Here is a 19,924-nt window from a genome sequence, read left to right as displayed (position 1 = left end):
AGGGAACGAAGTGTGTGTTCCAAACTTTCCACGGTTCCAAACTGAGCGCTTCCATTAAGAGAAGCGGTGTGCGGGGGGGAGGTGAGGGGGGGGTGGAAAGCATTCTGGGTATTAGCATGCAAATGAACGGGCCCGGCTTCCAACTCCTTTCGGGATTCCCACCGCCGCGCGCCCTAGTTGCGCGGAGCCACGCGCGCCCGGGGGCTTCCGGGCGTGGCACCGCGGGAGGACTCGAGTTCGAATTCGAGAGCTCGCCTTGGTGGTTGTGTGTCCCAGTGCCGGTCGCTCGGTCTCTCTGAACCTTAGTTAAACACACTCAGTTTCCTAATAGGTACACCGAGGACAGCAACACCTGTCTCGAAGTCTGCACAGCACGTAATTCTGGGCCGGGTCTTTCTACTTACACACCTCCGCCTTTCTAGGCAGAGTAGGTGTGCAACACCTGCTGAAGGAAATAAGCGATGACGCTTAGAGGCTTGAAGGACCCGGAGCCGTCTGTATTCTAAGCCCAAGATAGCTGTGCCGCCTCAGGCTGCTGCCCCCACCTCTCTGAGCCACAGCGCAGATCTTTTGGTGGCTTCTGGGAGCCGGCAATGTTTGTATTGGAGAGCAGCGACAAAGAAAGAGGGAAGGGATCTGATTATTGAGTGCTTAAGGTGTAACACACAGCCTCTCTCCAAGATAGAGCTACTCCCATTCTACCGTTGAAGAAAATCAATGACTTGCCCTAGACCACACAGGTGTGGTGGAGCCAGGAATCTACCTGGGTGTGCCCCTTCTTTGCCAGTGGCTCCCGAACCCTCCTCAGTGTCTCCACATGAACTAGGAACTGGTTCTCAGTTTGCTGTGTTTAGAAAAACAGAGTGCTGAGACATTCATCATGGAGGGGTCACTTTGAGAACATGGGTTCACAGAGTGCTCTCAGAACTCTGCTCCACAGTGCTCAGGAAAACAGCAGATGCATCAGCCCCATTTTGCAGATAGGAAGCCTGAGGCTCAGAGAACTTGAGTGAGTGGCCCATGATCCCACTATGAGGAAGTGGCCAGAGACTGATCTAGATCCCAGTCTTGACTGCTACTGGGAGCTTTTTTCTGCATATCCTCTGGGCAGAATAATTGCGTGGTTGGCCTGTGATGGTCTCCCATTTTCATCTATGGCTGAACTTTTCATCTTGCCTATCTCTTAGGTTCTTTCTTTTTTGATATAATTGAGATAAAATTCACATAAAATTATCCATTTTAAAGTGTATAATTCAGCAGCACTTATTACTTTCATAGTGTTGTGCAAACAAGACCTCTTATCAAGTTCCAAGACATTTCTGTTACCCTAAAATAAAATTCTGTCTCCACTCCCCACTTCCTCCAGCCCCTGGCAACCACCAGTCTCCATTCTGTTTCTATGGATTTCCTTGTTCTAAATATTTAATATAAATGGAATCACACAATATTTGATCTTTTGAGTCTGGCTTTTTAAACTTAGCATAGTGTTTTCGACCTTGTAGCACTATCATTCCTTTTTATGGCTGAGTTCCACCATTTGGATATACTACCTTATATTTATCTATCTGTTCATCGGGTTGGTGGTCTTTTGGCTACAGTGATTAGTATCACTGCTGCTGCTGCTGCTGCTAAGTCGCTTTAGTCGTGTCCAACTCTGTGCGACCCCATAGACAGCAGCCCACCAGGCTCCCCTGTCCCTGGGATTCTCCAGGCAAGAACACTGGAGTGGGTTGCCATTTCCTTCTCCAATGCATGAAAGTGAAAAGTGAAAGTGAAGTCGCTCAGTCAGGTCCAACCCTCAGCGACCCCAAGGACTGCAGCCTTCCAGGCTCCTCCGTCCATGGGATTTTCCAGGCAAGAGCACTGGAGTGGGGTGCCATTGCCTTCTCCGGATTAGTACCACTATGAACATCCAATTACAAATGTTTGCTTAAGTACCTGCTTTCAATTCATTTGGGTATATACCTATCAGTAGAATTGGTATCATATGATAATCTGTGATAATTCTGTGTTTAACTGTTTTCCACAGAGGCGTCACCATTATACATTACTACCACACATGTCTTTTTATGAGCAATTTTAGGCTGATCAAACCTCTCATTTTATGAATAAGCATGCTGGGGCTCAGAGAGGTTAAGTAACTTGCCCAAGGTCACACAGCAAGGTTCAGACTAGAATGACATTTTCCTGAGTCCCTAGCCTTCCACCCATGAAGAGTCTGCTATGCACCTTCAAAGACCTGAACTATTTGCCTGAGCATCCAATGACCGATTTGACAGACCTGTCCAGTGAACAGCTAAATCAACCGTAGTATGAAGCTCCTTCTCTTTTCTCAACATCTGTCCAAAGACCCCACCACCATGTTCCCAGTTTCCAGATCACAGCCTGAAAAGATGTGGAGCTCATAACCCCTGTGTCTGCCTCCTGTTACTGGCTAGGTGGGCCCCCTTCTGTTTCTGTGGAGACCACGCGCCTCCATCTTGGCAGTGCGCCAGCTGGACAGCTAACCAAGAGCATCCTCGTCTCCCAGGCTGAGAGGAGCTGTCCAGGCTGTTCGGTCACTAGATCCGTATTTACTGAGCACCTACTAAGCACTAGTTTTTTTGTCTGTTTGTTTTTCAAAAATTGTTTTAGATGCTAGGGATACAGCAGTGAGCAAGTTAGACCACGAACCGTGCCCTCAAGGAGCCCACAGCCTAGGGAAGGAGACAGACAAAAAAAAAAAAAGAACATCAAAGACTTCTCTTGTCTCTCCTCCCCCATCCTTCAAATTCTCCCATCCTTCCAGGCCCTGCTCAAATCCCACTTCCTCTGGGACATCCTCTCCACAAGCCCAGATCCAAGTAATAACTCCTCTCATCTCTCACAGAGCATTTTTCCCCCCGATTGGAAAAGTGATATGTGCATTGCAGGAAAATGTAGAAAATACATGAAAAGATAACAAAAAAAGGAAGATCCTCTATAATCTCATGACCAAGAATTCAGCGCTGCCGTTTCCTTCTGGTCTGTCTCTCCTGCGTATGTATAACGTTTCTGTTTTGTAAACATAATTGGGTTCTATTTTACATGCTGCTTTAGACTCTGGTCTCATAATGTATGAGACCAATGTATTTTCCTCCCAGCGTGTTCCAGCGTTCCTGTCTGGGAACAGGGTGTTGATAATAACAGCGGACATTTATTGAACAGTAACTGCCAGGCATGGCACTGAGGACGTTAACTGGGTTTACCGTCTGTCATTCTCGAAACTCCCCCACGAGGTGCATGCTCTGGGATTCTCATTTTGCAGAGGAGGGCACTGGGGAACGGCCAGATGAGGAAGGGGCCGGGGTCGCCGAGTACGCATAAAGCAGAGTGGCACCTGGACCCCGACCGCTCCTGGGGCCTTCCCCACAAACCCAGACTGCCAGGCTTTGGTCGAGCAATTGGCTGTGAGCCAGGGATCCAACGGGAGGAGGTGATGGAGAGAAGCAAGCCAGAGGGGCACCTTGGTTTCTGCCAGGCAACCAGAAAGCACCCTTCACACCTTTTTCGGGCTTGCTTAGAAGGCCTGTGACAGCCACGCGCCTCCTCTGCTGGCTCCCCAGTGCTGGGCCGTGTCCACAGGGTCATTCGTTGGGCCACGACGGCACCTTACGCAGGAGCAGAACACGGGGTCTGGAGCCAGATAGACAGTGCAGTTTTGGGCGAACTTGCCAGAACTTTGTTTAATGCCTCCAGCCTTCCTCTGAGGAAACGATTATTGCCCTCTTTCTGTAGGTGAGGTTACTGGGAAGTGAGGTGGTTCGTCCAAGCCTGCATTGATGGAGGATGGGGTCCAAGTCAAGAGCTGGCCTTCCTGACTTCAGCAGCCAGTCTCTGAGCAGTGAACCCTAGGCCTCTTTTCTTTCTTGACAGCTGGGTTTTCTTGGTGCCTGGGAAGAGCATGCAAATCATTTGCCTCTTCACAGAGGGTCCTGCAAGAGGCCCCAGAGCTTCTGCCTCCACCCCACCCAGCTTATCTCGGCCTCTCTGGGCTGTGGTCTCCAGGGCCTGACAGGGACCCTGCAGGCTGGGGTTTATCATCAGCCATATTTCCTGCCGCTTTGTCACCAGCAGGACTTTCTGTCTTTCAGTTAATCAGGAACAACCAAAAAAAGCAAAAAGGCTTTCCATGTAATCATCTTATTTTTTTCCTCTGTGCAAATCTATGAGAATTTTTCTTCTTGCTCCTAATTAGTGGAAGAGGATCTATGGTGCCACTGGTGACATGGGTGCAGGAAACACGGCAGGTGATAAGCTGTTGTATGTATCCTTGCACGCGCGCACACCCACATATGAAAGACAGGGGCCACCTGAAGAAAGCTGGCTCCAGATGCCAGACAAAGTCTATATCCTTAATACAGAAAGAATTCTTCAAGATCAGTTAAAACAAAAACATCTCTCAAATCAGGATATTTGCTTTACTGTGTTTTAGGCATTTTGTGAATTTGAAATTTTTCAAAATAAATGAATTAACTAAAAAAAGAACTCTGAACCACACAGCGTTGTGAATTTACTAAATGCCACTGAATTACGCACAGTAAAATGGTGCCTTTTACATTATGTGAATCTTACTTCAATTAAAATTTTTTTTTGTTTTTCCTTTCCGTCCATCTAGTAGGCTTTGTTGGTTTAGTTTTACATAACATTTTTCATGACCTAATTATACAAAAGGTAAATGATTTCTACAAAATACAGAAATATAGAAATAAAATTGTTTTACAAACAACCATAACCCCAACCAGCAACAACCCACTTACAAGTGGGAGAGCATTTATTGGTAGTAATCTAATTTATATTCCTTTTCTTCTCTTTCTTGATGCAAAGACGTTAATTTAAAAAAGAATATCCTAAAGGAAAAAATGTGCAAAGGACACAAGCAGGCAACTCACAAAAAGAGGAAATGCAAACATCCTGTAAAAACCAAGCACTGTTTCCAGCGTGCTAGCTTGCCTCCATTTAAATATGGCTTCCCCAGACATCCTAAGTATTGGGTTGGCCAAAAAGTTTGTTCAGTTTTAAGAAGAAGACACGTCCTTGGTGAAAATGTAACATGTCTTACTTAAAACTGAACAAACTTTTTGGCCAACCCAATAGTTAACTGTCACTGTTTCCAGTGGTGCCCAAAGCTGCTCCTTTCTTATTTTCACAACACCTCTGACACCAGTGTTCCTCAGGTGATGAGTAGCCCTTAGGTCGTCTTCTTCCCTGCTAGACAGAGGCTCCCATGCAGAGAATGCTCTTATCTCATCCCCACAGTATCTCCATTGCCCAGCACAGTGCCAGTGACTTATAAATACTTGTTGAATGAACCGATGGAAAAGGCCATTTTGGGCAATCAAATTATCCAATGTTTTGTTAGCTGTCATTATGGCTGCTAGGGCCCAGGAGGACCTGGTGTTCTCATGCTCTGAGATGGTGCCTTCTACAACTTTCTGGAAAGTGATGTTCTAAAAGCCTAGGAAATACATTTACCGTCTGACCTAGCAATTTCATTTGATGAAATCTATGAAATAAGCACAGCTGTGCTCTTAAGATATGGGTTCAAGAGTGTTCACTGGAGCACCGCTCCCAACAATGACAACTGGAAACCTTCAGCCGTGAGCACGAAAACAACTGACAGCGTTTGGGCTGACTTAAGCTTTTAGCTGAAGATTCCATGGTAAAGTGTGGCCCAACCACTAGCTCCCTTTGAAAACTCCGTCAGCCCTATATGGCAGACTGTATGGCAGGATGGTCCCTGGGACGCTCCTGTTCCCCCACCCTTGCCTCAGGACACAGAGCCCGGAGCACCCTCGGAGCTCAAAACAAAACATGTTTGTTGAAGTGAACTGACCTCAATGGAGAGATCACAGGGCAACCTGCCATGGGTGTCCATGCTGGGTCTCTATCTTGGGCGCTTCCTAGACCGCTGCCCTCCTCTGAGCCTCAGTTTCCTTACCAAGAAGTTGGCTCAAAAAAGTTAGCTCTTGTTATCATGGCTTGCTGTGGTGGTCAGCCTGGCTTAGGTCATTTTTATTGTTCATTTTTCCAAAATGGATTATTTGGAAATGAGAAGCAGAAGGAAAAAAAAATGACCCACAGTCCCATTATCCAAACAGAGGTACTAAAATGTAATTTTTGCCTAGCCCTTTCTTCTCCCAGTTTTTTTTTAAATCATGGTAAAATACACCTAACACAAAATTCACCATCCTAACCGTTTTTAAATGTACCATTCAGTGATTTTGAATACATTCAGCGGCTCAGCGGTAAAGAACCCGCCTGCAATGCAGGAGATGTGGGTTTGATCCCTGGGTCAGGAAGATCTCCTGGAGAAGGAAATGGCAACCCAGTTCAGTATTCTTGCCTAGGAAATCCCATGGACAGAGGAGCCTGGGCGGGCTCCAGTCCATGGGGTCACAAGAGTTGGGCACAACTTAGAAACTAAAAAACAACAACAAATGGTCCAACCATCACCACCATCCATCTCTGTAGCTCTTTTCATCTTGCAAAGCTGAAACTCTGTACTCTTCAAACAATAAGTCCTCATTCCCGCCCTCCGCTGCCCCTGGCAACCACCAATCTGCTTTCTGGATGATTCTGACTCCTGGAAGTACCTCAGATAAATGGAATCATACTATATCTGTCTTTTTTGGTCTTATTTCACTTAGTATAATGTCCTCGGTGTTCATCCATGATGTCGGAATTTCCTTCCGTTTTGAGGCTGACTCATATTCCCCTGCACGTATGAACCGTGTCTTCCTTATCCATTGATGGATACACAGGTTACTCCCTTATTTTGCTGTTGTGAATGATGCTGCCACGACCATGGATGTATGAATAGCCTTTTCCCCCTATTCCAACCTGTAGCTTTATTTTTAAGTGTTACAGTGATACTAGTGAGTATATACAATTTAATCTTGTTGCTGCTTCTATTTTTTAAATTTCTTTGTTTGGCTGCAGCAGGTCCTCACTGAGGCACACACGAGATGGTCACTCTTCATCCTTTTCTTCTTTTAGTAGTGGTGTGCAGGCTCTTAGCTGTGACCCGAGATCGAATTCCCTCATCAGGGATTGCACCCAGGCCCCTTGCATTGGGAGCGTGGAGCCTTAGCCACAGGACCACCAGGTAAGTCACTATCCTGCTTCTTAAATGTACCGATATGTCATGAATACCCTGCCTGTTACCACTGGGGCTGGAGGTAGGTATGTTTGTGTGGCAGCTTCACCTTTTACCTTGAGGATTTCTAGAGTGTTTCATTCTATTTTTATAATGAAAAGGGATTACTTTTGTAATTGGAAAAGCAATGAAGATTCCATAATGTCGTGAGTACTTTCCAAGTCATTATATAAACATTAAATATAAGATAAGCAAACATTTTCACTCGATGCAGAGTTTCCTGCTGCACGGATGGTTGTATTTTTATTTTTATTCAGTTTCTATGTTGGCCCTTTAGGTTGTGTTCTTTTTATTTTCCTTTGCTGTTAGAGTCAGCACTGAGATGAGCATCTTTGCACATCACACATAGTGTGAGTTTCTAAATGATCATCTAATCTGGTACGTTGGGCTGAAAATAGAGGAAGACAGCTTGTCGGGCCAGCGGTGCTTTCTCAAGGCATTTTTTTACTGGGAGAGAAGGTGAGAGATAAATAGAATTTGGGCAGGGGGCTTACAACAACAAGAGTGAAAAACAGATTTTAAAATAAGAATTATCATGTAAATTACTGGAGTTTCCCGTAAATGAGCCTCAGGTCCACTCTGGCTCAGAAATTTGGGGTGTCAATCCAGACTGGTTAGTAGTGATTCACTCACCTCAGTCCAGGGCTGGGATGAAGGGGTGCAGGAAGATGACACCTGCAGAAACTTGCAGTCCACCTTCCACACTTAGAAAACCCCTGTCAGGCCTCTTGCAATTCCCTCTGAGGGCACATATAGTTCCAGCCATGGAGAAATTCCTGGGGGAAGGACTAACTGGCCAGACTTGGATCCACTGCCACATGGGTCCAGTCGGCTGTGGTCCAAGGCAAGATCACTTGGTGCCAACCTGGCTGCCAGGAGCCAGCCCTCATCTCTTTCTTCCCCCAAGCAGATTGGCTTTCTCTGTCTATCGAAGCACATGGCAGAAGAGGGCTACATTATGGATCCCAAACTTTGACATGTTCCTTATCCCAGGCACACTAACCAACTAGAACTGCTGAACTCCAATGCTGAGTCCCTTGAAAAGAAAAAAGTCCAGTTCAAGTCTCTTATTCACCATGCCTGTGGCCAGGAGAAAGGAAAGAGCCCTGTCCCAAGAGATGACTCCCACGTGGGGAGAGGACGGTTCTCAGAAAATGTGGTTTGTTATGAACTGGTCAGATACCTCACAAGATGAGGGCTCTTCCTGATGCAACTCCATCATGTCATAGCTGCTAAAGTGTGAAGCTTGAAAACATTTTCTCAAAGGAGGGGCATGCTTATCTGTGTTCCACTGACACACTAGAGAAACTGAGGAGTCTTTCCCTTTTAAGGATTTCAGGACTAGAAACCTTGCTGCACACAGACTAATCAGACTGGCCAGCACCATGAGCTAGGCTCCCTGCCGGGTCCTAACCATCCAGAGATGATCAGATATCGTTTCAGCTCTGGAGATCCTGTCCCCGCCCGCAATATTGTGTCTGTATCAGTCAAGCTCATTTAGAAATCTGTTATTTCCGACACAGCCTGCTTTGCAACTTCCATATGACTGCATTAGAAGGCGCTAAATTGCATGAATTCATCTGAGAGTTGAGATCACAGGAACTAATAATGTACTTGATCTCCTTACTTTGAATCATCTTTTTTTTTTAAACAAAAATATTATGAAGGCCATTGACGGTGGTGAAATTAATATCCGGTTGGGATTTCCCAAGCAGCCACAGAGGCCTGTCATTACGGAGCGGAATCTGGGCCAGACACCCTCGTGATACTCTCCAGCGTCTGCCTTGGCTCACTGTGTTGTTAACGCTTCTGCTGAAAGCAGGAGGGGAGCACACTAAGGGCGGGACACAGATTCATCTGGGCTTTGCTGCTGTCCAGTCGCTGAGTTGTGTCCGACCATTTGCCCCCCATGGACTGCAACACCAGGCTCCTCTCTCCTCCACTGTCTCCCAGAATTTGCTCAGATTCCTGTCCATTGACTTTGTGATGCTATCTTGTCCTCTAACCCCCCTCTCCTGCCTTCAATCTTCCCCAGCATCAGAGTCTTTTCCAATGAGTTGGCACTTCGCATCAGGTGGCCAAAATGATGGAGCTTCAGCATCAGTCGTTCCAATGAATATTCTCCGGGTACCAGTACCTAACCTTCCATCTACGAGCTGGGTCACCGTGGATGGTTCATCTCCCCTCTCTGAACCCCAGAAAAAAGGACTGGCTGCCTCTTCAGTTGTATTCCACAGAGCCAGGGACTCGCTGCTGTTAAATCCTTGGAGCCGGGGATTCCAGTGAGCAGCAAAAGGAAATGTTCACATACTGCTTCATTAGATAGTGCCTGAATTGACTACATAGAGCTAGTGTTTCTCTTACGATTTTTAAAACACATCTTTAAGACTCTGAATAGAAGGTACAAAGGCGAGTTTAAAACCAAGAAAAAGTTGAGCATCATCTTTTAACACATCCAGGGACATGTTGCTGCTAACATCGTTTTGTTTTAAAGCTAAATAAACCATGCTGCTGTCTCAGCCGGGTTTTTTCCTCTTCTTTTATCTCGTGTGCCTCACACGGAAGCAGAGATCCTAGGTTTTTTTCCTCTGGGCTAATCTGCGGGACCCAGTACAAAATGAAAACTCAGGGCCCCCTTGTACACAAGACAGGAAGAAAAGTGGTGTTGAAAGTAATAGCATGTAATAGCTTTTCCCTTTCTTCTGTGATCACTCTTTCTATTAATATCTATCTCAACTTACAGTGCTTTTCATTTCATATTTAACATAATTCCAAGGAGAGAGGAAATATTTTACCATTCCCCTCTGACATTGTGCAATGTCAGTTTTTAAATGCGGAAATCTACGAGAGTCTAACTCACCCCCAGAGTTACCAAGTTACACAATTTGCATCTTATAACTTGTCCACAGGTTTGTGTTTTGTGCTTGCCACAGCAGTGGAAGCACTGCACAAAACACCCTCAACTGTTTTTATTTCACTTCTCAAGACACGCACGTTCCAGCAACAGCTTACTGATGAGTCAGGGCAGACTGGGAGGAAAGGGAACTCTGGGTTGCTCTGTCTTTGAATTTTCTCCCGTCGTCATTTTCAGCGCAAGTACTTGGCTGAAACAAAGGCACGCGAGTGAGAGAGAATACAGCCGGGCTCTTTGGTCATTCATCTTTCTTAAAATGTTAGTGTCTTCTTTCTGCATTCAGGCAAGTCTCAATTCAAATGGAAGACATGGCCGCTCATGGCTTGTCCCCACTTACCCTCAGAGGAACCCTTTGACCTTGTACTTGCTTTTTTTATTTTGTTTTCATAAAAATTGGGTAAACTGCATGTGTGTGTACACGTTAAGTCGCTTCAGTCGTGTCGGACGCCGCAACCCTGAGAACGGTAGCCTGCCAGGCTCCTCTGTCCATGGGATTCTCCAGGCAAGGATACTGGAGTGAGTTTCCATGCCCTCCTCCAGGGGATCTTCCCAACCCAGGGATCAAACCCACGTCCCTTATGTCTCCTGCACTGCAGCGTCACCTGGGAAGCCCTCCCTTTTAGTATCTATGCCTAATTCTGTGTTGTTCATGCTCAGAATGGATTCTACTGTTCCTCTGCTGATGGACATTGGATTGTTGCAGTCTTTTTTTTTTTTTTTTTGCAACGACAAACAATGCTGCCATAAACATTCTTGTACTTATTCAGAAATTATAAGATAGATTCCCCAAAGTGGAATGCAGGGTCAAAAGGTATGTATGTTTTAAATTTTGGTAAATACTGTCATTTTATTTCCCAAAAGGATTATCACAACTCACCTTTCAAATAACAAGGAATGAGAGTGCTCCTTTTTTCAACATTCTTACTAGTACTGGATGTCTTTTCTCTATTTTTCTCAATATAATGGGGGCAAAATGCTATCTCATTTCTTTAGTTAGAATTCCCCTGGTCAATAGACCCGGTAAGCTGTTTTTCATATATTTACTGAACCATTTGGGTTTTCTCTTCTTGGAAATGCCTATTCATATCTTTTGCTCACTCCTGTTAGATCGCTCATCTTTTATCTCACAATTTGTAGAAGCTTTTGCATATAGTATCAATAAGAATGATAAAGCTTTGGTTTTTTGTACGTGTTGTAATATTTTTTTATCAGTTGGTTACTTATATTTGACTTTGTTGTGGGTGTCTCCTGCAGTCCAAAAATATGTTGTTTTGTAGTTGAAGTTGCCAGTCATTTCCTTTAGGGCCCCCGGGTTTGTCTTATTTTAGGAGGCTCCATTCACCCAAGTTTTTATAAATGCTTTCTTCACGTTCTTTTGATTGTGGTCATTTTGAAAAGATTCAATATTGTGCCATTTCATGTAAAACATGATAGTCTTACAATAATATAATTCCATTTACACCCCCATGTTGTCCTTTATGCTTTGATAGTCATATTCAATGTGTCTGTGCAAACCTCACGATACAATATTACTGATTTTGCTTCAAACAGTTGTCTTTTTAAGCAAATAGAAAACCAAAATTTTCCAGTTTTACCGAGACACAGTTAATGTGTAATTTAAAAGACAACTTAAAAAAATTTATCTACATATTTGTCATTTCCGGCGCTCTCTGTCCTTATGCTCATCAGAGTTCCATCTGGAGAATTTCCTTGAGCATTTCTTGTGGCTGGCAGTGAACTTGCCTTAACTTTCAATTATCTGAGCCCGTCTTTATTTCACTCTCACTTTCTTTGTTTCCTAAACTTTAAACTTTTTATTTTGTAATCAGATACAGCTGATTAACAATGTTGTACTTTCAGGTGAACAGTGAAGGGACTCAGCCGTACATATACACGTATCCATTCTCCCCCAAACCCCGCTCTTGCGTAGGCTGCCACATGGCACTGACACCCTCACTTCCTTGGAATCTTTTTACTAGATATATTCTGTTCTCTATTGCAGAGAACACACGTGGAGGGCCTTGCGCTGGTGTCCTCTTCCGTCTGTTTCTGATGAGACGGGACTTGTCATCTGTACCGCTTTCCTCCGTATGTCTTTTTTCCTCTGGCCGCTGCTTGATTTTCTCTTCAGCCACGGTTTTCAGCACTTTGGCTATGGTGTTCCTAGGTGTGTGTTTGTGTTTATCCTGCTTGAGGTTTGTTGAGTTTCTTGGATCCACGGGGTTATGTTTTCTGCCAGACTTGGGAGATTTGGGCCCTTATTTCCTGGCATGGTTTTTCTACCCTATTATCTCACTGCTCCTTCTGGGCTCCTGATGTTGTCCTGTGGAACACTAAGACTCTGTTCATTCCCCCCCCCCCACCCCAATTTATTTATCCTGGTTTTTCAATTTAGATAATTTCTATTGATTTTTCAAGTTTGGTTTAGCTTTTCTTTGCACTTTAAAAATCTTTTGTTGACTTCGCAAGGTGAGGTTTTCATTTCAGATGTGGAACTTACTTGTTCTATTAATCCCATTTGAAAACATCTCCCATGTCTCTGCTAAAATGTTTCCTCACATGTCTGCTTCTTCCTTTAAATCCTTGAATATGTTTCTAATAGTCTTGTTAAATCCTTTCCTGCTCATTCCAACATCTAGGTCCTCTTCCATAGTTTTTTTTTTTTTTTCCACTCTAGGTTATGTATCTCAGTCTCCTTTGTCCTTGCACCTGCAGGCTTTATGGTGTGGTAGGTATGAGTGATACATTGTAGGGAGTCTGGATTTTGCCGCATTCGAGGGCGTTGAGCTTTGATCTGGTAGGCAGTTAAATACCCGCTGTTCCCTGACCCGGGGTTGAACCTGTGTTCCCTGTACTGCAGGGCAGATTCTTAACCACTGGACCAATAATGGAAGTCCCACCAGGTTTGGTTTTGAATTGTGTTTGGGAGAGTCTTTTTTGGTTTTGTCTTTAGTCCTTGGGCATGACCTTTACTCTAGGGCTTAGTTCTTACTCCTAAAGCATGGCCTTTTGGGAGTCTCAACTGAATAACCCTAATATTGAGGATGTGCATTCTGATTAGGTTTGAACTCCATGTCCCAGTATTGAGCAAACTTTGCTACATGTGTTCAACTCTCAGCCCCAAGCAGTTGTCTCTGCTGAGCCTCACAGGGTCTCATTCTGTATATAGGCCAGCTTTCTTCAGCAGAAGAATCAAGAGGAATTCCCACACAGGCTTTTGCCTCCTTCCACCCCCTGTTGTGCTGCTCCTGTACCCTGACCTGCAAATTCTTGCAGCCCCAAATACTGCCTTCTGACTTTTCAGCTCAGGAAAAGTCACTCCTTTGCTTGGGATCCCCTGCAGTTGGGAAATTGTCACCAGGGAGAAAACCAGCAAACATGGGACTCATCTTGTCTACTTCCCTTTTCTCAAGGATCACAGTCCGCCTTGCCTATTCTCCAAAGCATGAAACCGATTGCCTCTGATTTTGTCCAGTCTTATACAGTTGTTGTTGAGGATCAAAGGATTAGTTCATCATCATTGGAAGTGGAAGTCCTACTTTCTCTGTCTTTGTGTAAACATCTTTTTAGAAGTATAATTGACATAATGCGTTGTACCTTTGTGAAGTGTACAATTTTAAAAATATTTATTTATTCATCTACCTTGGGTCTTAGTTGCTGCATGTGGGATCTTAGTTCACTGACCAGGGGTCGAATTTGCATTCCCCCGAATTTTAAGGTGGATTCTTAGCCACTGGACCATCAGGGGAGAACCTAGAATGTACAACTGATGAGCTTTTATTTATGTATATTCCCATGGAACCATCATCACGATAAAGAAATAAAGATAATGAACGTATCTATAACCCCCAAGTTTCTTTTTGTTCTTTAGAATTGAAGACATCTCAGCTTAAAACCCGAAGGCAATGGCACCCCACTCCAGCCCTCTTGCCTGGAAAATCCCATGGACGGAGGAGCCTGGTGGGCCGCAGTCGATGGGGTCGCTAAGAGTTGGACACGACTGAGCTACTTCACTTTCACTTTTCACTTTCATGCATTGGAGAAGGAAATGGCAACCCACTCCAGTGTTCTTGCCTGGAGAATCCCAGGGATGGGGGAGCCTCATGGGCTGCCGTCTATGGGGTCGCATAGAGTTGGACATGACTGAAGTGACCTAGCAGCAGCTTAAAACCATCTAAATCTGGTGCCTCCTAAAAATGATTGATACTTACTTTTACAAACTCTAAGCAGTAATATACTAATCTATTTAGGTCTAGTCTTCTCTTCTGGGGAAATTGTAGTGTTTTATTTGCTTATTTTTTGCAAGGAATGATGGTATTTCCCATAGATTTTCTAACTATTTGATGTAGAGTTATACAGAATATCTTTTTGTAATCATTTTTAATTGCTTTTATTATTGGTTATATGTCATTTCTGATTTGCAGTTACTGTTTATTTATTATTTTTCTGTCTTTTACCCATGTATCAGACTTGCCAGGATATTTTTCCTTTCTATTTTATCGGGCCTTTCATATCCTTTCAACTATTTTGACAAATTGTTATTTTGTTCATTTTCTATTTAAATTGTTTTTAGAATTTTCTTTCTACTTTACATGGTTCTTGTACTAATTTTTAAAATTGAATATTTAACTCATTTATCTTTGTAAAAATAATTACAACCTTTAAGACTACACAATTTCCTGAGTACAGTTTTTGTAGTATTACCATGGTTTTGTATGACATGTTTTATTCATAAGGTTATAGATAATTTGACATTTCACTATTTATTTATTTAAGTATAGTTGATTTACAGTATTATATTAGTTTCAGCTGTACAACATAGTGATTCAATGTTTTAATAGAGTATACACTCTATTTCTTTATTTTATTTGAAATTTTTATTTTTGGTTACACAGTGTGGCTTGCAGAATCTTAGTTTCCCTATCTGGGACTGAACCCTGCCCCTGGCAGTGAAATCTCAGAGTCCTAACCATTGAACTGCCAGGGAATCCCCAATACTCTATTTAAATTTATTACAAAATAATGGCTCTATTTTCCTGTGCTGCACGACATATCCTGTTGCATACTCATTTTACACACAGTAGTTTATATCTCTTGATCCTGCACCTCTATCTTGTCCCTGAAATTCCACTTTTCAAAATTTATTTAGAAGTGTTTCTTAATTTCCAAGTGATTACATTTCCCTCATATCTTTGTTGCTGATATTTAGTTTAATTAGGTTCTGTTCAGAGAACACAGCCTATGTAATCTCTACTACTCGGTTATTTAGAAGATTAAAACATACAATTCAGTGGTTTTTAGTATATTCACAATATTGTGCTGATATATCCACAGTCAAGTTTGTTACATTTTCATTGCCTCAAAAAGAACCCCCTACTCATTCAGTTCAGTTCAGCTCAGTCGCTCAGGCGTGTCCGACTCTTGGCGACCCCAGGAATCGCAGCACGCCAGGCCTCCCTGTCCATCACCAACTCCCAGAGTTCACTCAGACTCATGTCCATTGAGTCCGTGATGCCATCCAGCCATCTCATCCTCTGTGTCCCCTTCTCCTCCTGCCCCTAATCCCTCCCAGCATCAGAGTCTTTTCCAATGAGCCAACTCTTCGCATGAGGTGGCCAAAGTACTGGAGTTTCAGCGTTAGCATCATTCCTTCCAAAGAAATCCCAGGGCTGATCTCCTTCAGAATGGACTGGTTGGATCTCCTTGCAGTCCAAGGGACTCTCCAGAGTCTTCTCCAACACCACAGTTCAAAAGCATCAATTCTTCGGCGCTCAGCTTTCTTCACAGTCTAATTCTCACATCCATACATGACTACTGGAAAAACCATAGCCTTGACTAGACGGACCTTAGTTGGCAAAGTAATATCTCTGCTTTTGAATATGCTATCTAGGTTGGTCATAACTTTTCTCCCCTACTCATTAGCAGTCATCAACCCACCATTCCCATCCCACCCCCAAGTCCTAGGCAGCCACTAATCTCCACTAATCTACTTTCTGTCTCCATAGATTTTCCTGTTCTGGATATTTCCAATAAAATAAATCCTACAACAAATGGTCTTTTGTGACTGGCTTCTTTCACTCACTATAGTGTTTTTAAGGCTTTGCCTATTGTAGCATGAATCAATACTTCATTCCTTATTATTGCTGAATAATATTCCATTGGTCTTCCCTGGTGGCTCAGATGGTAAAGAATCCACCTGCAATGCAGGAGACTTGGGTTCAATCCTCAGGTCAGGAAGATCCCTGGAGAAGGGAATGGCTACCCATTCCAGTATTCTGGCCTGGAGAATTCCATGGGCAGAGAAGCCTGGTGGGCTACATATAGTCCATGGGGTCGCTAAGAGTTGGACACAACTGAGGGACTTTAACTCACTCACTCAATATTCCATTTTATGGATATACCACATTTTATTCATCCATCATCAGTTGATAGATATGTGGGTTATTTCCACTTTTTATTTTAGTTCTACCAGTTTATTGCTACCAACCCATCTCCCTCCACCTTCATGCATGCAAGCTCAGTCATGTAACCCCATGTACTACAGCCCAACAGGCTCCTCTGTCAATGGACTTTTTCAGGAAGGAATACTGGAGTGGGTTACCATTTCCTTCTCCAGACATTTTACCTATTATGAATAATGCTCTTTTCTTCTTATTTATCTGGCACGTCTTTAACTGTCTACATGTCTGTCTATTTTCATTCTTTTATTTTTAATCTTTCTTTGTTAGGTGTTTTTTAATGCTAAAATCCAGCTAGATTTTTTTTTTTTTAAGATCCAGCTAGATTTTTAAAAAAACCCAAATTTCTGTTTTTGAGAGGGGAATTCAGTCTTTTTATGTATGAATAGATGTATTGGATGTTATTCCTTTCATTTATTTTATGTTTATTATTTATGCCACTTTATTATTTCCTCTTTCTCTTCTCATTACTTTGCTGCCTAATCATATTCTTTATCCCTCCTGTTATTTTAGAAGCTCTCCTATACTTTTTGATTCTACATTGATACCTTCCCATTGCTGACATCATAATCAAATGTACATTTGTTTATTAACATACTACAGTTAAATATGACTAAGGCTTTGGAAGTACATGTATTTCTCCAACCTGCCTCCATTTTGCTAAACTAGACTGACATTTCTAGTCTAGGGTTTTAATAAGATTTCTCATCAGTTCATTTCTTCTGATTTTGAGCATACTTACTTAGAACAAATAATACAAGTTTTTGGATATTTTTACAATTTTTTCAGAAGAAAAGTAAGGGAGGAAAGTGAGTTATCTTTTAGCAAGGTACTATTTGCTCTTTGCCCCCAAATGACTGCCCGCCCTGACCATATGCACCATCTCAGATGAGCAGGATGTATGCTGGTGTTTAGGAATAATTTCCTTTCTTGAGACACCCTTAGCCATAGGCTCGCTCCAGCCTAATGGCGCTTCTGAAGCCCACAGTGCTTCCCTGCCCTGCCTTTGCTCATCTGCCTGGAATGTTCCCTTTCTTTCGTCTCCATCTCCATTTCCCTGGGCATGTCTCTTTCAAAGCCATTTTCTGACCCAAACCAGATGTAAGCACTTCCTTCTTTGAACCCCACAAGGTAGCTTGTTTATATCTCTTCTGACACTTGGCATTGCTCACTGGGTCTTGTATTAATGAGTTTGGGGTATTCTCATACCTTTGCCCCTCTCCTGGGGGGTAAAAGATATCCTATCTTTGCATCCCCAGTGCCTACCGCAGTCCCTGGATCATAATTCATACTGAACAGAAATGAGTAGACTGTATTGTGCAAATCAAGGAATCACCCACTTGAATGGCAGAAGAGGCAGACTTTTAGTAAAAACTTTTGTGTATTTTCTTTTTTTTGCATTTAAGAGAGAACGTGTTTGTAGAGAAGAATTGTTTTATTCAGTTGCTCTCTCATGTCCAACTGTGCCCCATGGACTGCAGCGCGCCGGGCTTCCCTGTCCTTCACTGTCTCCTGGAGGTTACTCAGACTGCCCTAGATGTGCACCTTCTCGAGGATTTCCCTTCGAAAAGTAAGACACGTCACACACTAGTGATACTAATACCCGTCCTTCATGGAGGGCTTCCCATCCTCTGCTGTCACAGTGTCTGGGAATTTTTTATTTTTTCTTCCTGTATCTGGGAATTTTGAAGCCAATTAAAAAGTAGTAACATGGATTTTTCATGTATCATTATCCTGTTATTTCTCCTGCCATCAACCAGACACAGATGTTTAGCTTACCTTACTATTGTGTCTGTAGATAAACTATAAATGGTCATTTAGGGGGAAAGTTACATATCTTCTAAGCTTCTTCTTAAAAAAATTTTTCCCCTGTCTTGTTTTTATTTCCATTTTACTTTCCTGACTGTTAGAATCCTTTACATGTTTAATAAATATGTTTCAAGGACTGCCTGTAGCTGTCCCCATGCTGGTGCTGGAGCTCTACATCCTCATGGGCTCAGGGCTGGGTGGGCAGTCAGACGAGTAAACAAGTAGAGCGGTTGTCGCTCTGATGGGGTGAAAACCTTGGCAGCCATGGGTGGCTCTCCAACCAGTCTTAAGTTTCAAGGAGAGCTTTTCAGAGAGTGTATGGACTGGAAGACCAAGAGGCTGAAGAAGAGCTATCTAGATGCAGGTGGTGCAAGGAAAGGGTGGGAGAAAAGTATACTGAGCGGGCAACGCAAGAGCAGAGAACACCTGCACATTTGAAGAACTGCAGTTACTTCAAAATGCTTGGAGTGTCCTGGCAAGAGACAAAGCCTTTTCTGTATTTCCTCTGTTTTATTCCTTTTTTTTTTTTTAAGAAACACAGTGCCAAGGCCCTAGTAGTTTAGCCCTAGGGCAAAAAGGCCTTCTGTTGTGGTTAGTGTCCAGCAGACCCGGGCCAGCTACGGCTCTGAGAAGCCGAGCTTTAAGGCCTGGCCGAGGCTGCCCAAGGGCTTCTCTGCCTGCAGGGCAGGAGACCTGAGTTTGATTTCTAGGTTGGGAAGATCCCCTGGAGAAGGAAATTTCAACCCACTCCAGTATTCTTGCCTGGAAAATCCTCTGGTCAGTGGAGCCTGGTGGGCTGCAGTGAATGGGGTCGCAAGAGTAGGACATGACTTAGTGACCAAACCACCACAGGACCTGACAGAGATCAATATTACCCTTCGGCACAGTCCTGACACTTGGGGCCCTCAAGGTGGGGGTCCTGGGGTGTCTTTGGTCAATGAAATGGTTAACTTAGCTGCAGGCTTCCTATGACAGATTTGCTAAGGAGAACCTCTTCACAGAGCATCATGCCCTTGATATTGTCAGCCAATTAATTCCTGAAGTACTCTAAGTTAGCAAAGGCATGCTGATTTGATTTTATCTGTCTTTAAGACTGATCTTTGATCATATCCCATTCCAGCTGGACTTCCTCTCCTCTCCTTCCCTCCTCCATTAGACGGTGCACGATCTAATTACCTCATCACCCCTTAATTTATTTATGAAAAGACTGAGGTTAAAGAAAAAAAAAAAAGGAAAGAAACTTCTGAGTCCTTCGGGACTTTCTATAAAAGCTTTCCTTTCCCCATTCCTTCCCTTATGCGGGATAAAACCTCCTTTTGCGTCTCTGGCAAGTTGGAATTATTCTTACTTAAAAATTTAGATAAATAAACTTCCCTCCCAGGGCTGAGTGGAGGCCAGCCTGCAGGTTAAGCCTGGCCTGTGGACTCCCAATGGATCAATCAATCTATCAACAAGAATTCCTTGATCTTGCAGGAAGCAGCTTTCAAAATCAGCACACAGCTTCTGGGCGTCCTGGCTTCCTCTGCGCAAGACACTGGGGAAGAGGAACCTTTTGAAATTTTAAGT

The sequence above is a fragment of the Capra hircus genome, chromosome 17 (assembly GCF_001704415.2).
Source record: "Capra hircus breed San Clemente chromosome 17, ASM170441v1, whole genome shotgun sequence".
Classification (NCBI taxonomy): domain Eukaryota; kingdom Metazoa; phylum Chordata; class Mammalia; order Artiodactyla; family Bovidae; genus Capra; species Capra hircus.
This window is presented reverse-complemented; position numbering follows the sequence as displayed.